The sequence below is a fragment of the Balaenoptera borealis genome, assembly GCF_965194805.1.
Source record: "Balaenoptera borealis genome assembly, chromosome: X".
In the NCBI taxonomy this organism is placed as follows: Eukaryota; Metazoa; Chordata; class Mammalia; order Artiodactyla; family Balaenopteridae; genus Balaenoptera; species Balaenoptera borealis.
The window spans coordinates 42724405-42744690 of NC_138881.1; the positions used below are offsets into that span (position 1 = coordinate 42724405).

General features: G+C 41.4%; 1 pseudogene across 1 annotated transcript in view; it reads left to right on the top strand.

The window, feature by feature from the left end:
- Window positions 1–19535, top strand: part of LOC309621113 (retinol dehydrogenase 12 pseudogene) — a 339175-nt pseudogene extending 319640 nt beyond the window's left edge. The window contains exon 3 of the transcript XR_014249879.1: window positions 11518–19535. The product of XR_014249879.1 is annotated as a retinol dehydrogenase 12 pseudogene (transcript). The remainder of the gene's footprint in view (window positions 1–11517) is intronic.
- Window positions 19536–20286: the final 751 nt, after the last annotated feature.

Below are 20286 nucleotides of genomic sequence, written 5' to 3' on the forward strand. Positions count from 1 at the left end.
TCTGTGGAATACCTAAATAGACAACGAATCATCCCAAAATTGAGGCCGTGGACTTCGGGAGCAACTGTAGACTTGGGGTTTGCTTTCTGCATCTAATTTGTTTCTGGTTTTATGTTTATCTTATCTTAGTTTAGTATTTAGCGTTTATTATCATTGGTAGATCTATTTATTAATTTGGTTGCTCTCCTCCTTTTTTTAATATATATATAGATTTTTTTAATTCCTTTTTCTCTTTTTCTGAATGTGTATGTGTATCCTTCTTTGTGTGATTTTGTCTGTATAGCTTTGCTTTTACCATTTGTCCTAGGGTTCTCTCTGAATGTTTTTTTGTCTTGTTTTGTTTTCAGTATAGTTTTTAGCGCTTGTTATTATTGGTGGATCTGTTTATTGGTTTGGTTGCTCCCTTCTTTCTTTCTTTTTTTTAATGACTTTTTAATGTTTTTTATTTTTAATAATTTTTTTAATTTTAATAACTTTATTTTATTTTATTATTTTTTTCTTTATTTATTTCTCCCTTTTCTTCTGAGCCACGTGGCTGACAGGGTCTTGGTGCTCCGGCTGGGTGTCAGGTCTGTGCCTCTGAGGTGGGAGAGCCGAGTTCAGGGTATTGGTTCACCAGAGACTTCCCGGCTCCACATAATATCAAACGGCGATAGCTCTCCCAGAGATCACCATCTCAATGCTAAGACCCAGCTCCACTCAACGACCAGCAAGCTACAGTGCTGGACACCCCATCCAAACAACTAGCAAGATAGGAACACAACCCCACCCATTAGCAGAGAGCCTGCCTAAAATCATAATAAGGTCACAGTTACCCCAAAACACAACACTGGACACGGTCCTGCCCACCAGAAAGACAAGATCCAGCCTCATCCACCAGAACACAGGCACCAGTCCCCTCCACCAGGAAGCCTGCACAACCCATTGAACCAACCTTAGCCACTGGGGGCAGACACCAAAAACAACGGGAACTACGAACCTGCAGCCTGTGAAAAGGAGACCCCAAAAACAGTAAGTTAAGCAAAATGAGAAAACAGAGAAACACACAGCAGATGAAGGAGCAAGGTAAAAACCCAACAGACCAAACAAATGACGAGGAAATAAGCAGTCTACCTGAAAAAGAATTCAGAGTAATGATAGTAAAGATGATCCAAAATCTTGGAAATAGAATGGAGAAAATACAAGAAACGTTTAACAAGGACCTAGAAGAACTAAAGAGCAAACAAGCAATGATGAACAACACAGTAAATGAAATTAAAACTTCTCTAGAAGGAATCCATAGCAGAATAACTGAGGCAGAAGAACAGATAAGTGACCTGGAAGATAAAAGAGTGGAAATAACTACCAAACAGCAGAATAAAGAAAAAAGAATGAAAAGAACTGAGGACAGTCTCAGAGACCTCTGGGACAACATTAAACGCACCAACATTCGAATTATAGGGGTCCCAGAAGAAGAAGAGAAAAAGAAAGGGACTGAGAAAATATTTGAAGAGATTATAGTTGAAAACTTCCCTAATATGGGAAAGGAAATAGTCGATCAAGCCCAGGAAGCACAGAGAGTCCCATACAGGATAAATCCAAGGAGAAACATGCTGACACATATTAATCAAACTGTCAAAAATTAAATACAAAGAAAAAATATTAAAAGCAGCAAGGGAAAAACAACAAATAACATACAAGGGAATCCCCATAAGGTTAACAGCTGATCGTTCAGCAGAAACTCTGCAAGCCAGAAGAGAGTGGCAAGACATATTTAACGTGATGAAAAGGAAGAACCTACAGCCAAGATTACTCTACCCAGCAAGGATCTCATTCAGATTCGACAGAGAAATTAAAACCTTTACAGACAAACAAAAGCTAAGAGAATTCAGCACCACCAAACCAGCTTTACAACAAATGCTAAAGGAACTTCTCTAGGCAAGAAAAACAAGAGAAGGAAAAGACCTACAATAACAAACCCAAAACAATTAAGAAAATGGTAATAGGAACACACATATCAATAACTACCTTAAATGTAAATGGATTAAATGCTCCAACCAAAAGACATAGACTGGCTGAATGGATACAAAACAAGAACCATATATATGCTGTGTACAAGAGACCCACTTCAGACCTAGGGACACATACAGACTGAAAGTGAGGGGATGGAAAAAGATATTCCATGCAAATGGAAATCAAAAGAAAGCTGGAGTAGTAATTCTCATATCAGACAAAATAGACTTTAAAATAAAGACTATTACAAGAGACAAAGAAGGACACTACATAATGATCAAGGGATCAATCCAAGAAGAAGATAAAACAATTGTAAGTATTTATGCACCCAACATAGGAGCACCTCAATACACAAGGCAAATGCTAACAGCCATAAAAGGGGAAATCAATAGTAACACAATCATAGTAGGGGACTTTAACACCCCACTTTCACCAATGGACAGATCATCCAAAATGAAAATAAATAAAGAAACACAAGCTTTAAATGACACATTACACAAGATGGACTTAATTGATATTTATAGGACATTTCATCCAAAAACAACAGAATACACTTTCTTCTCAAGTGCTCATGGAACATTCTCTGGGATAGATCATACCTTGGGTCAGAAATCAAGCATTGGTAAATTTAAGAAAATTGAAATCATATCAAGTATCTTTTCCAACTGCAACGCTATGAGACTAGATATCAATTACAGGAAAAAATCTGTAAAAAATACAAACACATGGAAGCTAAACAATACACTACTTAATAACCAAGAAATCACTGAAGAAATCAAAGAGGAAATCAAAAAATACCCAGAGGGGCTTCCCTGGTGGCGCAGTGGTTGAGAATCTGCCTGCCAATTCAGGGGACACGGGTTCGAGCCCTGGTCTGGGAAGATCCCACATGCCACGGAGCAACTAGGCCCGTGAGCCACAATTACTGAGCCTGCGCGTCTGGAGCCTGTGCTCCGCAACAAGAGAGGCCACGATAGTGAGAGGCCCGCACACCGCGATGAAGAGTGGCCCCCACTTGCTGCAACTAGAGAAAGCCCTCGCACAGAAACGAAGACCCAACACAAGCCATAAATAAATAAACAAATAAATAAAAATTTAAAAAAAAAGAAAGGTCTTTTAAAAAAAAAAAAATACCCAGAAACAAATGACAATGAACACAATGATGACCCAAAACCTATGGGATGCAGCAAAAGCAGTTCTAAGAGGGAAGTTTATAGCAATACAATCCTACCTCAAGAAACAAGAAACATCTCAAATAAACAACCTAACCTTACATCTAAAGCAATTAGAGAAAGAAGAACAAAAAAACCCCAAAGTTAGCAAAAAAAAAAAAAACCAAAAAAACCCCAGAAGGAAAGAAATCATAAAGATCAGATCAGAAATAAATGAAAAAGAAGTGAAGGAAACAATAGCAAAAATCAAATAAAACCAAACGCTGGTTCTTTGAGAAGATAAAGAAAACTGATAAACCATTAGCCAGACTCATCAAGAAAAAAAGGGAGAAGACTCAAATCAATAGAATTAGAAATGAAAAAGAAGAAGTAACAACTGACACTGCAGAAATACAAAGGATCATGAGAGATTACTACAAGCATCTATATGCCAATAAAATGGACAACCTGGAAGAAATGGACAAATTCTTAGAAAAGCACAACCTTCCAAGACTGAACCAGGAAGAAATAGAAAATATAAACAAATCAATCACCAGCACTGAAATTGAGACTGCGATTAAAAATCTTCCAACAAACAAAAGCCCAGGACCAGATGGCTTCAAAGGCGAATTCTATCAAACATTTAGAGAAGACCTAACACCTATCCTTCTCAAGCTCTTCCAAAATATAGCAGAGGGAGGAACACTCCCAAACTCATTCTACAAGGCCACAATCACCCTGATACCAAAACCAGACAAAGATGTCACAAAGAAAGAAAACTATAGGCCAATATCACTGATGAACATAGATGCAAAAATCCTCAACAAAATACTAGCAAACAGAATCCAACAGCACATTAAAAGGATCATACACCATGATCAAGTGGGGTTTATCCCAGGAATGCAAGGATTCTTCAATATATGCAAATCAATCAATGTGATAAACCATATTAACAAATTGAAGGAGAAAAACCATATGATCATCTCAATAGATGTAGAAAAACCTTTCGACAAAATTCAACACCCATTTATGATAAAAACTCCTCAGAAAGTAGGCATAGAGGAAACTTGCCTCAACATAATAAAGGCCATATATGACAAACCCACAGCCAACATCGTTTTCAATTGTGAAAAATTGAAACCATTTCCTCTAAATCAGGAACAAGACAAGGTTGTCCACACTCACCACTATTATTCAACATAGTTTTGGAAGTTTTAGCCACAGCAGTCAGAGAAGAAAAAGAAAAGAAATCCAAATCAGAAAGAAGAAGGAAAGCTGTCACTGTTTGCAGATGGCATGATACTATACATAGAGAATCCTAAAGATGCTACCAGAAAACTACTAGAGCTAATCAATGAATTTGGTAAAGTAACAGGATACAAAATTAATGCACAGAAATCTAACATTCCTATACACTAATGATGAAAAATCTGAAAGAGAAATTAAGGAAACACTCCCATTTACCATTGCAACAAAAAGAATAAAATACCTAGGAATAAACCTACCTAAGGAGACAAAAGACCTCTATGCAGAAAACTATAAGACACTGATGAAAGAAATTAAAGATGATACAAACAGATGGAGAGATATACCATGTTCTTGGATTGGAAGAATCAACATTGTAAAAATGACTATACTACCCAGAGCAATCTACAGATTCAATGCAATCCCTATCAAACTACCAATGGCATTTTTCACAGAACTAGAACAAAAAATTTCACAATTCGTATGGAAACACAAAAGACCCTGAATAGCCAAAGCAATCTTGAGAAAGAAAAACAGAGCTGGAGGAATCAGACTCCCGGACTTCAGACTATACTACAAGGCTACAGTAATCAAGACAGTATGGTACTGGCTCAAAAAAAGAAATATAGATCAATGGAACAGGACTGAAAGCTCAGAGATAAACCCTCGCACCTATGGTCACCTTATATTTGATAAAGGAGGCAAGAATATACAATGGAGAAAAGAGAGCCTCTTCAATAAGTGGTGCTGGGAAAACTGGACAGCTACATGGAAAAGAATGAAATTAGAACACTCCCTAACACCATACACAAAAATAAACTCAAAATGGTTTAAAGACCTAAATATAAGGCCAGACACGATAAACTCTTAGAGGAAAACATAGGCAGAACACTCTATGACATAAATCACAGCAAGATCCTTTTTGACCCACCTCCTAGAGGAATGGAAATAAAAACAAAAATAAACAAATGGAAACTAATGAAACTTAAAAGCTTTTGCACAGCAAAGGTAATCATAAACAATACGAAAAGGCAACCCTCAGAATGGGAAAAAATATTTGCAAATGAAGCAACTGACAAAGGATTAATCTCCAAAATTTACAAGCAGCTCATGCAGCTCAATATCAAAAAAACAAACAACCCAATCCAAAAATGGGCAGAAGACCTAAATAGACATTTCTCCAAAGAAGATATACAGACTGCCAACAAACACAGGAAAGGATGCTCAACATCACTAATCATTAGAGAAATGCAAATCAAAACTACAATGAGGTATCATCTCACACTGGTCAGAATGGCCATCATCAAAAAATCTAGAAACAATAAATGCTGGAGAGGGTGTGGAGAAAAGGGGACCCTCTTGCACTGTTGGTGGGAATGTAAATTGATACAGCCACTATGGAGAACAGCATGGAGGTTCCTTAAAAAACTAAAAATAGAACTACCATATTACCCAGCAATCCCACTACTGAGCATATACCCTGAGAAAACCATAATTCCAAAAGAGTCATGTACCACAGTGTTCATTGCAGTTCTATTTACAGTAGCCAGGACATGGAAGAACCTAAGTGTCCACTGACAGTTGAATGGATAAAGAAGATGTGGCACATATATACAATGGAATATTACTCAGCCATAAAAAGAAACGAAATTGAACTATTTGTAGTGAGGTGGATGGACCTAGAGTCTGTCATACAGAGTGAAGTAAGTCAGAAAGGGAAAAACGATTACCATATGCTAACACATATATATATGTAATCTTAAAAAAAAAACGGTTCTGAAGAACCTAGGGGCAGGACAGGAATAAAGACGCAAACATAGAGAATGGACTTGAGGAGACGGGGAGGGGAAAGGGTAAGCTGGGACGAAGTGAGAGAGTGGCATGGACATATATACACTACCAAATGTAAAATAGATAGCTAGTGGGAAGCAGCCGCATAGCACAGGGAGATCAGCTCGGTGCTTTGTGACCACCTAGAGGGGTGGGATAGGGAGGGTGGGAGGGAGGGAGATGCAAGAGGGAAGATATATGGGGACATATGTATATGTATAACTGATTCACTTTGTTATAAAGCAGAAACTAACACACCTTTGTAACACAATTATACTCCAATAAAGATGTTAAAAAAAATCGAAGCTCTTCTCAAGAATTTTTTGACACAGTGAGTAATACCCTTCATGCATATTCCTGGGCCCTAGACCCAGATTTTCTGATCCAGTCGGTAAGGTTGAGGTCCAATAATCTGCATTTATTTTAACTTTTTATTTGGAAATGATTTCAGGCTTACAGAAAATGTTGCAAGAATAGTAATTATATTTTTCCTGAAACATTTGAAAGTAAATGTCCCTAAATACTAGTGTATTTTTCCTAAAAAGCTAGACATTATTTTGTATAACTACAGTATAAAAACAAAGCCAGGAAGTTAACATCATTTCAACACTATTATCTAATCTGCAAATCTTTTTCAAAATGTGCCAATAGTCCCAATAATGCCCTTACTAGCAAAAGAAAACATTTTTTTCTGTTCCCAGATCCAGTCCAGGATAGTGTGTTGCATTTACTTGTCATATCTTTCAGTCATTTTTTTTTCAGTCTTTTTGATATCTAGCCTTTCTTCATCTTTTATGATATAGACATTTTTGTCGAACATAGGCAGGTTGTTTTGTAGACTGTCCCTTGGATTCATTCTTATATCTCTGATTCCAATCCAAGACCTCAGGTTTATTGTAACCTTATCCCTTTCCCATATTTGAAATGCTTTTCTCTGACAATGGAAAACATGACTCTTGTTATCTGTGATATATTTGTTTGCTCAGATCTTCATATAAGGTAGTTTCAGAATTCTTAAACATACCCCTGTTTAAAAACAAATTTACTAACTAAAGTACAACATTTGTGTACAGTTCTTTTTGCTTTCAGCCTATAGTATCTGGTCAAAATAACTATTGTTTCCCAAAGCTACTTAGGTTAGTTATTTTCTCCCCCATGCCCTTCAGTGTGGTTATATTATTCATTTTTAATACAGTTAGGTTCCATTATTTCTGTTTACATCCCATTTGGGGTTCCCCTCTCATCCTAGTTTATTTTAATTTATTTATTTTGCAACCACTTTCTTAATTTCCTTATTTTTTTTCTGGAGTCTGTGAAACGTGACTATTGTTCTAAGACTCAAAGCTCTGCAAAAAGGTATACTCAGAGAAATATTGCTTCCTGCTCCATCCTAGTCCCCATCCCCTCCTTCTTTCCACCACGTTCCCACCCCACTCCCTTTGGATTACAAATTTCCTTCATTACCTCATGTGCAGGCTCAGAGTGAAGTGTTGGGCCCTGGGAGAGGGGTTCCCTGTGAGTCTATGCTCCAGTTCCTTTCTGCAGTAAATGTCTCTAGAGGCCTGATTGCAAATATCCCTGCCTACTTGATTCCCTGGATATGGTGTGTTGAAGGTTGAGAGGATTCATCTGAGCTCTTAGTTATGGGCTTATTCAGCCTAAGGACTGAGGAGTTTCACTATTTTATTTAACTTAGGTTTAATGAAAGGTAAAATTTGTCCTGTATGCCAGTGTGGCCAATATTTAGTTATTATCTCTAGAGTACTTGCTACAATAATAGGAAATAAAAGGCTACAGAAAATTATTTTTCTAAGAAACATGAATTAAAATTCTCCTCTAAATAAAATCTAGTTAATTATGCAAAATTAACTTAAAATTTTTGGTTTTGCAAAAGCAGAAAGGTTATCAATATCAGGAAAGAAAAAAACTTCATTGCAAAACCCTGCAGCGTGGGGAGTGGGGAGGGCTGAGCAGATGGGCCCTTTCCAGTTCAGGAGCCTGGTCCAAAGTGGAAAGATGATGCTGAGAGTTCTTCATCCCTCGCTGCCTCCCAGGTGGTTGATGTCACATCTCCAGGGGTGGTTTGCAGTGAGTTGTTTCATTCGAGGCTGGAAGTAGATGACACACTGGTGACCTCAGCAGGGCGTCCAGGTCCTGCTGGGGTCCCAAGATATGACAACAACTAAAAGGCTACGTCACTGCCCTGGTTTGTGATTGTATTAGGGTTTGGACATTGGCTATAGATGCTGCCACAAACACCTTTAGACAAGAGGTAAAGAGGAGAGAGAAACAGAAGAAGAGGGAGAGTGTGAGGGAGGGAGAGAGGAATCTGAGAGGCTGTGAGAGAGAAAGAGTCAGAAAGAGATAAGCAGATAAAAGACAGAGTGTGCAACTTGGTGAGGTAGGGATGGAGGAGGGTCTTCTGCCCAAGGAATGTGCACTCAACTCACAGGCAAAACTGGAGGGGAATCTATGAGAATCTAAGTCAGGGATTGGCCTGGCCTCTACCCTGAAGAAGCCCTTGCCCTTTCATCTGTCCCACTGAGTCCCTACTATTGCCCCTCCAGAATAAATTCACATGTCCAGCGAAACCTACGGAGAACACTCCCAAGGAAAAGGATCAGACTGTGGGCTGATGCCTTCCTCCCACTGGACAGGCCTGGGGAGGGGGTTGGGAGGGACTAAGGGAAGCAGAAAAACTGTCTCTCTGCCCAGGAGCAGCTGGGGTATCCTCAGGGCAGGAGTGAGGGACCCACATCTGACACCCTTGGAACCGGGTTACAGAAGGTGTCTCCTCTCTGTGCTGTCTATGCCCCAGTAGGTGATTTTGTCCAAACCCCTGCCTCCCGGTAGCCAGGTACCAGGACACACCAGCCGCACCAGCAGATTCAAAAGCCTAAGGGGAGAACTGTGTGTCCCAGGTTTCTTGGCAGATGGCCTAAGCTGCTTTGCTTTGCAGCTCTGCAGATTGAAAAGAATGAGGGTACAAGGGCCAATGGGGCCATGGGAACTTCTGGGACAGAGGAAGAACACCTGGTGAATTATTCAGGATTTGATGACCAGCATCTGGATTTTGCTACCCAGAGGCAGTGTGAATCTCAACATCCACCTGGAAGGGATGCTGAGCCTGGGCATCACCGCAACCCTTCAAGGGTACTGGGTTTGGTGATCCAGCTGGCTTGGGCTGCTGTTGTAGGGACCAAGGTTACACAGCCCCATTAACACATCTGTTTCACTGCTGAGAAGCAGTGAAATAAAATTGCCATGCAAATCTCGTGCAAGTCTTCATAGCGACATATATTTTCTTTTCTCCTGGGTGAAAATCTAGAAGTGGAATAGCTGTTAAACCCTCCAACTTTGTTTTTATGGTAAGTGCATTGTTAGATTTTAAAGAAACTACCAAACTGTTTTCCAGATTGGTCGTACCAGTGTATACCAGTCCACAGGGCACAGTAGATACTCCAGACAAAAACCCACACATGTATATAGACAACTGATTTTTTTAAGGTACAGAGGCATTGTGGTGGAGAAAGGATAGCCTTTTCAACAAATGGTGCTGGAGCAATTGGATATTCATTGCAAAAGAATGTACTTGGATCCATACCTTGCAATATATGCAAAAATTAACTCAAAATGGATCATAGACCTACATGTATAACCTAAAAGTATACAACTTCTAGAAGAAATCACAGGAAAAGATTTTGACATTGTTAGGCAAATATTTCTTTGTTTTGACAGCAAAAGCACGATTCATTAAAGAACAAACTGATAAATTAGATTTCACCAAAGCTGAAAAATCCATTCTTTAAAGGACACAGTTAAGATCATTAAAAAACAAGCCACAGGGCTTCCCTGGTGGTGCAGTGGTTAAGAATCCGCCTGCCAGTGCAGGGGACACGGGTTCAAGCCCTGGTCCGGGAGGATCCCACATGCCGCGAAGCAACTAAGCCCATGTGCCACAACTACTGAGCCTGCGCTCTAGAGCCTGTGAGCCACAACTACTGAGCCTGAGTGCCACAACTACTGAAGCCCGAGCGCCTGGAGCCCATGCTCCGCGACAAGAGAAGCCACCGCAATGAGAAGCCCACACCACAATGAAGAGTAGCCCCCCCCCCCCGCTTACTGCAACTAGAGAAAGCCCGTGCACAGCAATGACGACCCGATGCAGCCAAAAATAAATTAATTAATTAAATAAAGTACTCAAGAAATTGTTATAGTTAAAGCAAAACAAAAAACAAAAAACAAGCCACAGTCTAGGGAAAGTCTTTGCAAAAACATGTATCTAAGTATAAAAAAGACTCACAAAACTCATCAATGTGAAAATAGCCCAGTAAAAAATGGGCAAAAGATTTGAGCAGAAGATATACAAACGACAAATACATGCAAAGGTGCTCAGCACCATTGTCATTAGGGGAATACAAATTTAAAGCATAAAGACATACCACTACACACTTACTAAAATGGCTAAAATTAAAATGACTGCCCATAGCAGGTGTTGGCATAGATGTGGAAGAGCTGGACTGCCCATACACTGCTGATGGGAATGTAAAATGGTACAACCAATTTGGAAAACAGTTTGGTAGTTTCTTTAAAATCTAACAATGCACCTACCATAAAAACAAAGTTGGAGGGTTTAACAGCTATTCCACTGCTAGGTTTTCACCCAGGAGAAAAGAAAATATATGTCCCTATGAAGACTTGTACAAGATTTGCATGGCAATTTTATTTGTAATAGTCAAAAACGGAAAACAATTTAATGTCCATCAACAGGTGAATGAGGGACTTCCCTGGTGGTGAGTGGATAAGACTCTGCGCTCCCAATGCAGGGGGCCTGGGTTTGATCCCTGGTCAGGGAACCAGATCCCACATGCATGCTGTTCGCATGCCACAACTAAGGAGCCGGCGAGCCACGACAAAGGAGCCCACCTGCCGCAACTAAGACCCAGCACAACCAAATAAATAAATGTTTTAAAAAACAGGTGACTGAATAAACAAATTGGAGTCCATATAACACAACATGGATAAATCTCAAAATAATTATACTGAGTGAAGGAAGCCAGACAACCGGGGTACGTAGAGTATGTTTCTATTTACATGAAACCTTACAAAATGCAAATTAATCTTCAGTGACAGAGAGCAAATCAGTGCTTGCTTAGGTGTATGCAAGTGGGGATGAGAGAGTGATGAATGTGTTTACTAACTTGATTATGGTGAATATATTTATATATAATATAAACTTATCAAATTGTGTATTTTTAATATGTACAATTTACTGTGTGCCAATTATACCTCAATTAAGCTGTTTTTAAAAAACATCATAAGGGCTTCCCTGGTGGCGCAGTGGTTGGGAATCTGCCTGCTAATGCAGGGGACACAGGTTCGAGCCCTGGTCTGGGAGGATCCCACATGCCGCGGAGCGACTGGGCCCGTGAGCCACAACTACTGAGCCTGCGCGTCTGGAGCCTGTGCTCCACAGCAGGAGAGGCCACGATGGTGAGAGGCCCGCGCACCGCGATGAAGAGTGGCCCCCGCTTGCCGCAACTAGAGAAAGCCCTAGCACAGAAACGAAGACCCAACATAGCAATCAATCAATCAATCAATCAATTAAAAAATCTTTAAAATGTTCATCTCCTTACTTTATTAAAAAAAAACATCATAGATGGCAACAATCTGTATGATCAGTCATGCCAGAAATACATGCAAGAAAGTCTAAGATGTTGAGATATAAAACTGGCAGATATATTTTTCTGATCTCATACCCAGCAGCAATGATTTATCTTTAACACCAACTCTCAGATTCTGAGTTCCCCTGCTTCTCTCAAGTGATATAGTTATGGTTTGTGCAAAATTCCATCTTTATGTTATACTTCAATATAAAGTTTACTCTTTTAAAAGAGAAGTGGAAATATACTATAGAGCAAAAGAATCTTCAGCTCAATGAACAATATTCTAGACAATATGGGAAACTCCCACAGCCACATAATGCTGGCCTTTTCATTCATCCATCCTGGAGTCAGAAGGTCCACAGCATCCTGGGTCCTGGTGCAGGCCTTGCCCTCATACAGGGGTCTGTCACCACCACCAGCACAGAGAGTCTCTCCTGTTCCCTTGGTGGAAAAGTGCTGAGCACAGAGACTTCCACCATCCTGGTTTCTCACACTATAGTCTGTAGCCCTGACAGTCGGCAAGTCCCTCCACACAACTGGCCACAGGCTTTCCTGCTTGTAGATGTATTCATCATTTACACGTGCTCTCTGCAGGTGCTGGGGTTTACAATCTCCTCATGGGGTGGAGACTAGCATTGTGGTGAAGGATTAGCCAAACATGGTCTTCATTCCTCCCTCTACTATTTGTTGACTGTCTGACCTTAGGCAAATTCTGGCCTCTTGAATCTACATCTGTGACATCTATATCACATGCTCCTGGGAGCGTTTGGGTTTCTTGTGAACCCAAAACAGAGTAAGCACAGAATACATGCATGGTATTATTATCACCATGTTCATCAGTTAATAATAACAACAGTTAATGTTCGTAGATTACTCACTATGTGCCTAGCCCTATGCTAAGTGCTTTACAAGCACAAGTTACAACAGCCCTGTGAGGGAGGTGCAGTTATTACCTCATTTCACAGAGGAGGAAATGGAAAGTCAGGGAGGTTGAGTGACTTGCCCAAGGTCACTCAGTCATCAGGTGTTGGGGCAGGGAAGTGAACTCAGGTCTGTCTGCCTACAGAGCTCACATCCCTCCCACCAGGCTGCACTGTCTTCCACCCCATTTGGCCTCAAAGAGCTCCAGTCACTCCTTTCCAAACCCAGTGACCCCAGAACTTCAGAACAAGGTATCTGACTTACTCCTTGCAGTAGGCAGAATAATGGCCCCCAAAGATATTAGGTCATAGTCCCTGGACACTGTAAATATTACCTTACTTGGAAAATGGTTCTTTGTAAATATGATTAAGTTAAGGCTGTTGAGATGTGGAGATTATCCTGGATTATCTGGGTGGGTCCTAAATGCAATTACGTGTATCCTCATAAGAGATGCATAAGAGATGCCCAGAGTCCAGGAGAGAGAGGAGGTAAAGGAGTGGGAGGGAGAAGCAGAGAGAAGCAGCCAAGAATTGGAGCCAGACCAGGGGCTGGAGCCAGAATTGGAGTCGAAGCTGCTTTTGCTAAAGCAGCAGCAACTAAAGAAGTTGAAAAGATGCTGGTTATCTTAGGACTACTCACCTCCCTCCTTTCTTTCCTGTATGTGATAGCTCTGTCCATTAGGAAGTTCTTTGCTGGTGGGATTTGGAGAACAAATGTGCAGCTTCCCAGGAAGATAGTGGTGATCACCGGAGCCAACATGGGCATCAGTAAGGAGACGGCCAGAGAGCTCGCTAGCAGAGGAGTATGCATTGCCTGCTGAGATGTACGGAAGTGGGAATCTGCTGCTAGTGAAATCTGAGCTAATACAAAGAACTCCCAGGTGCTGGTGTGGAAACTGGACCTATCCAATACCAAATCCATCTGAGCTTTTGCTGAAAGCCTTCTGGCAGTGCAAAAGCAGCTCCATATTCTGATCAACACTACAGGAATGATGATGTGTCCATATTCCAAGACAGCTTACAGCTTTGAAACCCACCTGGGAATCAACTGCCTGGGCCACTTCCTTCTCACTTGCTCTCTCCTGGAGCAGCTGAGGGAGTCTGCTCCTGCACAGATGGTGAACCTGTCATCGGTGGCTCACCATGCTGGCAAGATTCGCTTCCAGGACCTTGAGAGTGAGAAGCGCTATAGCTGGGGTTTTGCATATTGCCACAGCAAGATGGCCAACATACTTTTTACTTGGGAGCTGGCCAAGAGGCTCCAACGGATGGGGGCCACCCTCTGTGCAGGGCACCCAGGCATGGTCCACTCTGAGCTTGTTCAATACTCATTCCTGCTGTGCCTGCTCTGGTAGCTCTTCTCCCTCTTTGTCAAATTGGTGTGGGAGAAGGGAGCACAGACCAGACTGCACTGTGCCATAACTGAGGGCCTGGAGCCCCTGAGTGCCAAGTACTTCAATGACCGCAAGAGGACCTGGGTATCTCCAAGGGCCTGAAGTAACAAAATGGCTGAGTGCCTGTGGAACGTCAGCTGTGAGCTTCTAGAAATCCAGTGGGAGTAGAGCTGGTAGAAGAGCCACAGCCTTATCAGGCCAAGTCCACGCCATAATGAAAGGGGACCAAGGAGAAGGACCATCCTGAAGGATTTTCCTTCTGGTTTACTGCTGTTGCAAAGCCTGCCCTGTTCTGATTCTCCTGACCCTTACGGAAACCTTGGCACACCCAACGCTCTTGTGAAGCTGGCTCACAGCATGAGATGCTCACAACTGCAGAGGATTCTTCTCCAAGAATTTCATGAATAGAGTGCTCTCTTGGGGCAGGAGGACTGGGCAGATCCCAGGTGGGCATGGGGAAGGCAGAAGAGCCTGGGAAACTGGGGGCAGTTTCTTCATCAATACCAGAAATGCCAGCCAACATTTTCAGCTGAGGCGACAGGAGCATCAGGGTTACATATTTCCAGGGACTGTAAGACTCAAACTTTTGACTGATCTCTTTTCTCTTTGGAATACTAGTCGCATCTCTTGAGTCTAGACAACTCAGGAAAATCTTGGCTAACTTTGGCCAACTTTAGTTCCTTCCTCTGAGCATCCTGAAGCCACTGTATGAAGCTGGACCTTCCCATTTTCTTTTTCCAGTTATTTTTTTAAGGTTAAAAAAAATTGCCAGCCTTATTGAGATATAATTGACATATAACACTGTGTAAGTTAGGACCTCCATTTTCAATCATGCAGATTGTTTCTTTTTCTAAAGAGTTCCCTTTACCTCAGTTTTTAGAGAAAATAAAAACTGAACATGGAAGGAAAGAAGGGAGGGAGGGAGGAAGGGAGGGAGGAAGGAAGGAAGGGAAGGAAGGAAGGAAGAAAGGTAGAGAGAGATTTGAAGAGATACACAGAGGAGAAGGCAATGTGAAGATGGAATAGAGAGAGATCTGAGGATGCTGGCCTTCAAGATTGGAGTAATGCCGCCTGAAGCCAAGGAATGATGTGAGCAATCAGAAGCTGAAAGAGGCAAAAAATGGATTCTCCCTAGAACCTGTAGATAGAGTACAGCCCTTCTGACACCCTTAATTTAGGCCAGTGATGCTGATTTCAGGTTTATGACCTCCAGACTGTGAGAAAATAAAGCTCTATTGTTTTATGTCACCAAGTTTGTGGTCACTTGTTACAGCAGCCACAAGAAACTAATACCTGATTTTGCTACCTAAAAGTGGAATGCTGCTGTAACAAATACCTAAAGATATGAAAGTGGCTTTGGAATTGGCTAATGGGTAGAAGCTAGAAGAATGCTGAGAAGCTTGATAGAAATGTCCTAGATTGAATTGAAAAGACTGTCAGTAGAAATAACAACTTTGAAGGTGATTCTGGTGAGATCTCAGAAGGAAGTGAGGAGCATGGAAGAGAAAACCTACATCATCTTAGAGAATACATATATTGTCATAAGCAAAATCGTAGAAATATGAACATTAAAGGTGCTGTTGATAAGGGCTCAGAAGCAAATGAGGAACATGTTATTGGAAACTTAAGGAAAGACAATCCTTGTTACACTGGCAGAAAACTTAGTGAATTGTGTCCTACAGTTGTGTGGGAATCAGAGCTTGTAAGCAATGAACTTGGATATTTAGCTGAGGAGATTTCCAAGCAAAGTGTTGAAGGTGTGGTCTGATTTATTCTTGCTGCATATAGTAAAATGTCAAAGGAATTAGGTAAATTGAGGGGAAAATGGTTAAGCAAAAGGGATCTAGGATTTGATAATTTGGGGAATTCTCAGTCTATCGAGATTGCAAAAGACATTAAATTAAGAGATTCATTCTCAGAAAGGTGTGCTCTGGAGAGAAAGTCAAGAGTGTGGCTGTGTTTGCTAGTACTGCAGAGATTAGATGTGTGACTCGTGAATCTCTTCAACCATCTCAGCCATACCCAGGAATAGAGCTAGGATAATCTAGGAAAGATATGTGGAGGACCATCTGGTCTAATGGTGTGAATCTCTGGACATACGTGGGAGACCCACACAATTTTTGATGTTATATCTTCAGAAACATGGACAGATTGAACTGAACGAAACAGATGCAAGAAAAAATGAAGGAAAGACTGCCAGACTCCCAAAATTCTACAGGCATCAAAAAGGCTGATAAAACTACTCAATTACAAACATATGCCACACTTCAAGAGAAAGGAAGAATGACTCTGAGGGCAGAGCTGTAGGCCCATAGGACAGAGCCTCAAGTCACAGAGGATTATTCCCAGACCTTGAAACCCAATGGAATTTTCCCTGCTAGATTTAAAAATTGCTTAGGGCCAATGACTCCTTCTTTCTTCCATTTTCTCCTATTTGAAATGATAATGTCTATAGCTACTATTCTATGCCTGTCCCACCACTGTATTTTAGGAACAGTTAATTTGTTTTCTGGTGTTCAAGTCCAAAGAGGAATTTTGCCCCAGGATGGATCATACCCAGAGTACCACCCATACCTATTTTAGAAGATGAGATTTGGTACTCTTGAGCTGATGATATTTAGATGAGATTTTAGACTTGAGCTGATACTGTGATGGATTGAGAATTTGGGGACTTGGGGATGGAGTGCATGTATTTTGCATGTGGGATGGACATGAATCCTTGGGGACCAGAGAGGAGACTTAATAACAGCCCCCCCCCAAAGATAGCCACATCCTAATTCCTGGAACCTATGAGTATTACCTTTCAACAACAATAGAAAAGACTTTGCAGATGTGATTAACGATCTTGAGATAGGGAGATTATCCTGGATTATCTGGGTGGGCCCTAAATGTATCATAAGTGTCCTTATCAGGGGAAAGCAGAGGGAGATTTGGCACAGACCGAGGGAAGAAGGCAATATAACCATGGAGGCAGAGATTAGAATGATGCAGCCACAAGCCAAAGAATGCTGGCAGCCACCAGAAGCTGGAAGAGGCAACAAGAAGATTCTTTCCTAGAGCCTCTGAAAGGAGTGCAGCCCTGCTGACTCCTTGATTTCAGCCCAGAGGAACTAATTTCAGACTTCTGGCCTCCAGAACTGTGAGAAATAAAGGTCAGAATATTTCACTGAAACATTCAAAAACATACATACATGGAAGCAACCTAAGTGTCCATCAACAGATGAATGGATAAAGAAGATGTGGCACATATATACAATGGAATATTACTCAGCCATAAAAAGAAACGAAATTGAGTTATCTGTAGTGAGGTGGATGGACCTAGAGCCTGTCATACAGAGCGAAGTAAGTCAGAAAGAGAAAAACAAATACCGTATGCTAACAGATATATATGGAATCTAAAAAATAAAAAAAAATGGTCATGAAGAACCTAGGGGCAGGAAGGGAATAAAGACACAGACCTACTAGAGAATGGACTTGAGGACACGGGGAGGGGGAAGGGTAAGCTGGGACAAAGTGAGAGAGTGGCATGGATTTACATATATTACCAAATGTAAAATAGATAGCTAGTGGGAAGCAGCCGCATAGCACAGGGAGATCAGCTCGGTGCTTTGTGACCACCTAGAGGGGTGGGATAGGGAGGGTGGGAGGGAGACTCAAGAGGGAGGGAATATGGGGATATATGCATACATATAGCTAATTCACTTTGTTATACAGCAGAAATTAGCACAACATTGTAAAGCAATTATACTCCGATAAAGATGTTTAAAAAAACCAAAAAAAAATACATACATACATTTCTATTGTTTTATGCCACAAGGTTTCTGATAATTTGTTACAGCAGCCACATAAAATTATGTGTGATTATAGAAGATTAAGTAAATTATGTTAAAGGTCCTTTGTAATTTCAAGATTCATTCACTCATTCATTCATTCAACCAACCAACAAATATTTGAGGCAATATAGAAGAGTAAGTAAAAGCACAGACTTTGGACTCAATTCAACTTGGGGGTGAACTCCAGTTCTGCTACCTACTGATCCTGTGACCTTGATTGACCAGGTTGCTTAAGTCTCAGCACCTCAGTCTCAGCATCTGCACACAGGGGATGATAACAGTACTTAACTTAAGGAGCAGTTGTGAAAATTAAATGGGATGATGCACATAAATGGCTTTGTGCTTGGCACATGGGTCATTGCCCTGTCCTCCTTGCCCTAAGAAGGAGGAGGAACTTAGATCAGGGCTGCGATGGAAAGCCCAGGGGGTATTGGGGACCTCTTGGGGGCACTACTGGGGACCTATTGGGGGTGGGTATAGGAAAGACTTCCTAGAAAAAAGTGACTTCTGGGCCCCCTGAGGGACACAGCAAGCCCCAATTACATGGGTATTCTTTTTAATACTATTATTGTAAATAATAGTATTAAGGGATAAAGCATGTTTCTGGTTATCGGGTCTTCCAGAAAAAGCACATATCGAAAACGCACATATCGAAAACAGGTTTTTTTTCTTTAAGTTTAAAATTTTTAAGTTATTAGAGAGGTCCTAGGAGGCCCTAGGAAAGACCCCACATCTGAGGAAATCGGAGACTGACGGGAAGGATTTGAGATGGCGACCTGCCTCAGATATACCATTTATTAAAATTAAACAGCAAAAACACACAGCAGAGGGTAGAAAAATGTAAGCTGAAGGCAAAGGTAACATCTGAGCATGCATGCTAATGGGCCTACGGAAGCTGGAGTGGCCAATTCTGGTGGGAAGCAATCTTGCTTCAAGCGGGAAACTCGAAATCTCCGCTGACTTCAAAAAGGCGCGGACTCTGGACTGACAAATCCCACTACTGCCTCACTTGCCCCACCTACTCTCCTGACCTCCGATTGGCCAGATCAAGTTAATTAACTGTTCTGATTAGTTGATTGTTCTTGGGCAGTTGAATTCTGGGATTTCATCTCATTGTCGAGCAATGCTTCACTGCCGCTTCACCTCTGAGGTAAGTTCTCTCTGAGGGCCACCCTAGACAGGGTAAGGGGGGGAGCAAGTAGAAAAACCAAGAGCTCCTGCTGGTAATTAAAGTGGTTGGGTATTTTCTGTACCTGCCAACATCCTCAAGATCGTTAGGACTGAGAGACGACTTAAAGCCTTTTGGGGTGATCCCCGTCAGGCAGACATAAAACTAAAACTATCTTCAGTCTGTGAGACTCCCTAATTGCTCTTCCTGAGGGAAGCAAAACACCCCTCAGCCCCAGAAACCCCCAAATCAGCCAGATGCCCCTACATTTCCTCAACCAGAGATAATAGCCTTTGCCTAAGGGACTCTTTTATCGCCTCCTCTGGGATAAAGAAGCAATGTTCTTAGCCTAAGACCCTCCCCCCCCCCCCGAGAGACTCCCAATGCCATCAGTTTGGGGTGCGCCAGATTGCTTCATCGAAACTTCCTACCTTCTCAGCCTGAGTAATACGTGGTCCTACAATCTCAGAGATTCCAGCTCTCTTCACTCTAATAATTTTCAAATAACGTAGTAATAGCCGTTTTAAAATCAAGGTATAGGGCTTCCCTGGTGGCGCAGTGGTTGAGAATCTGCCTGCCAATGCAGGGGACACGGGTTCGAGCCCTGGTCTGGGAGGATCCCACATGCCGCAGAGCAAATAGGCCCGTGAGCCACAATTACTGAGCCTGCGCTCCGCAACAAGAGAGGCCGCGATAATGAGAGGCCCGCGCACCGCGATGAAGAGTGGCCCCCGCTTGCCGCAACTAGAGGAAGCCCTCGCACAGAAACGAAGACCCAACACAGCCATAAATAAATAAATAAATAAAATTTAAAATTAAAAAAAATATATGGATTTGCAGAACAGATTAAAAAAAAAAATCAAGGTATAGTTGATTTACAATATTATATTAATTTCAGGCATATAACATAATGATTCAATATTTTAATTGATTATACTCCATTTAAAGTTGTTACAAAATATTGACTATATTCCCTGTGTTGTACAATATATCCTTATTGCTTATTTATTTTATACATAGCAGTTTTTATCTCTTAATCTCCTACCCCTGTTTTTCCCCTCCCCTCTTCCCTCTCCTCACTGGTAAC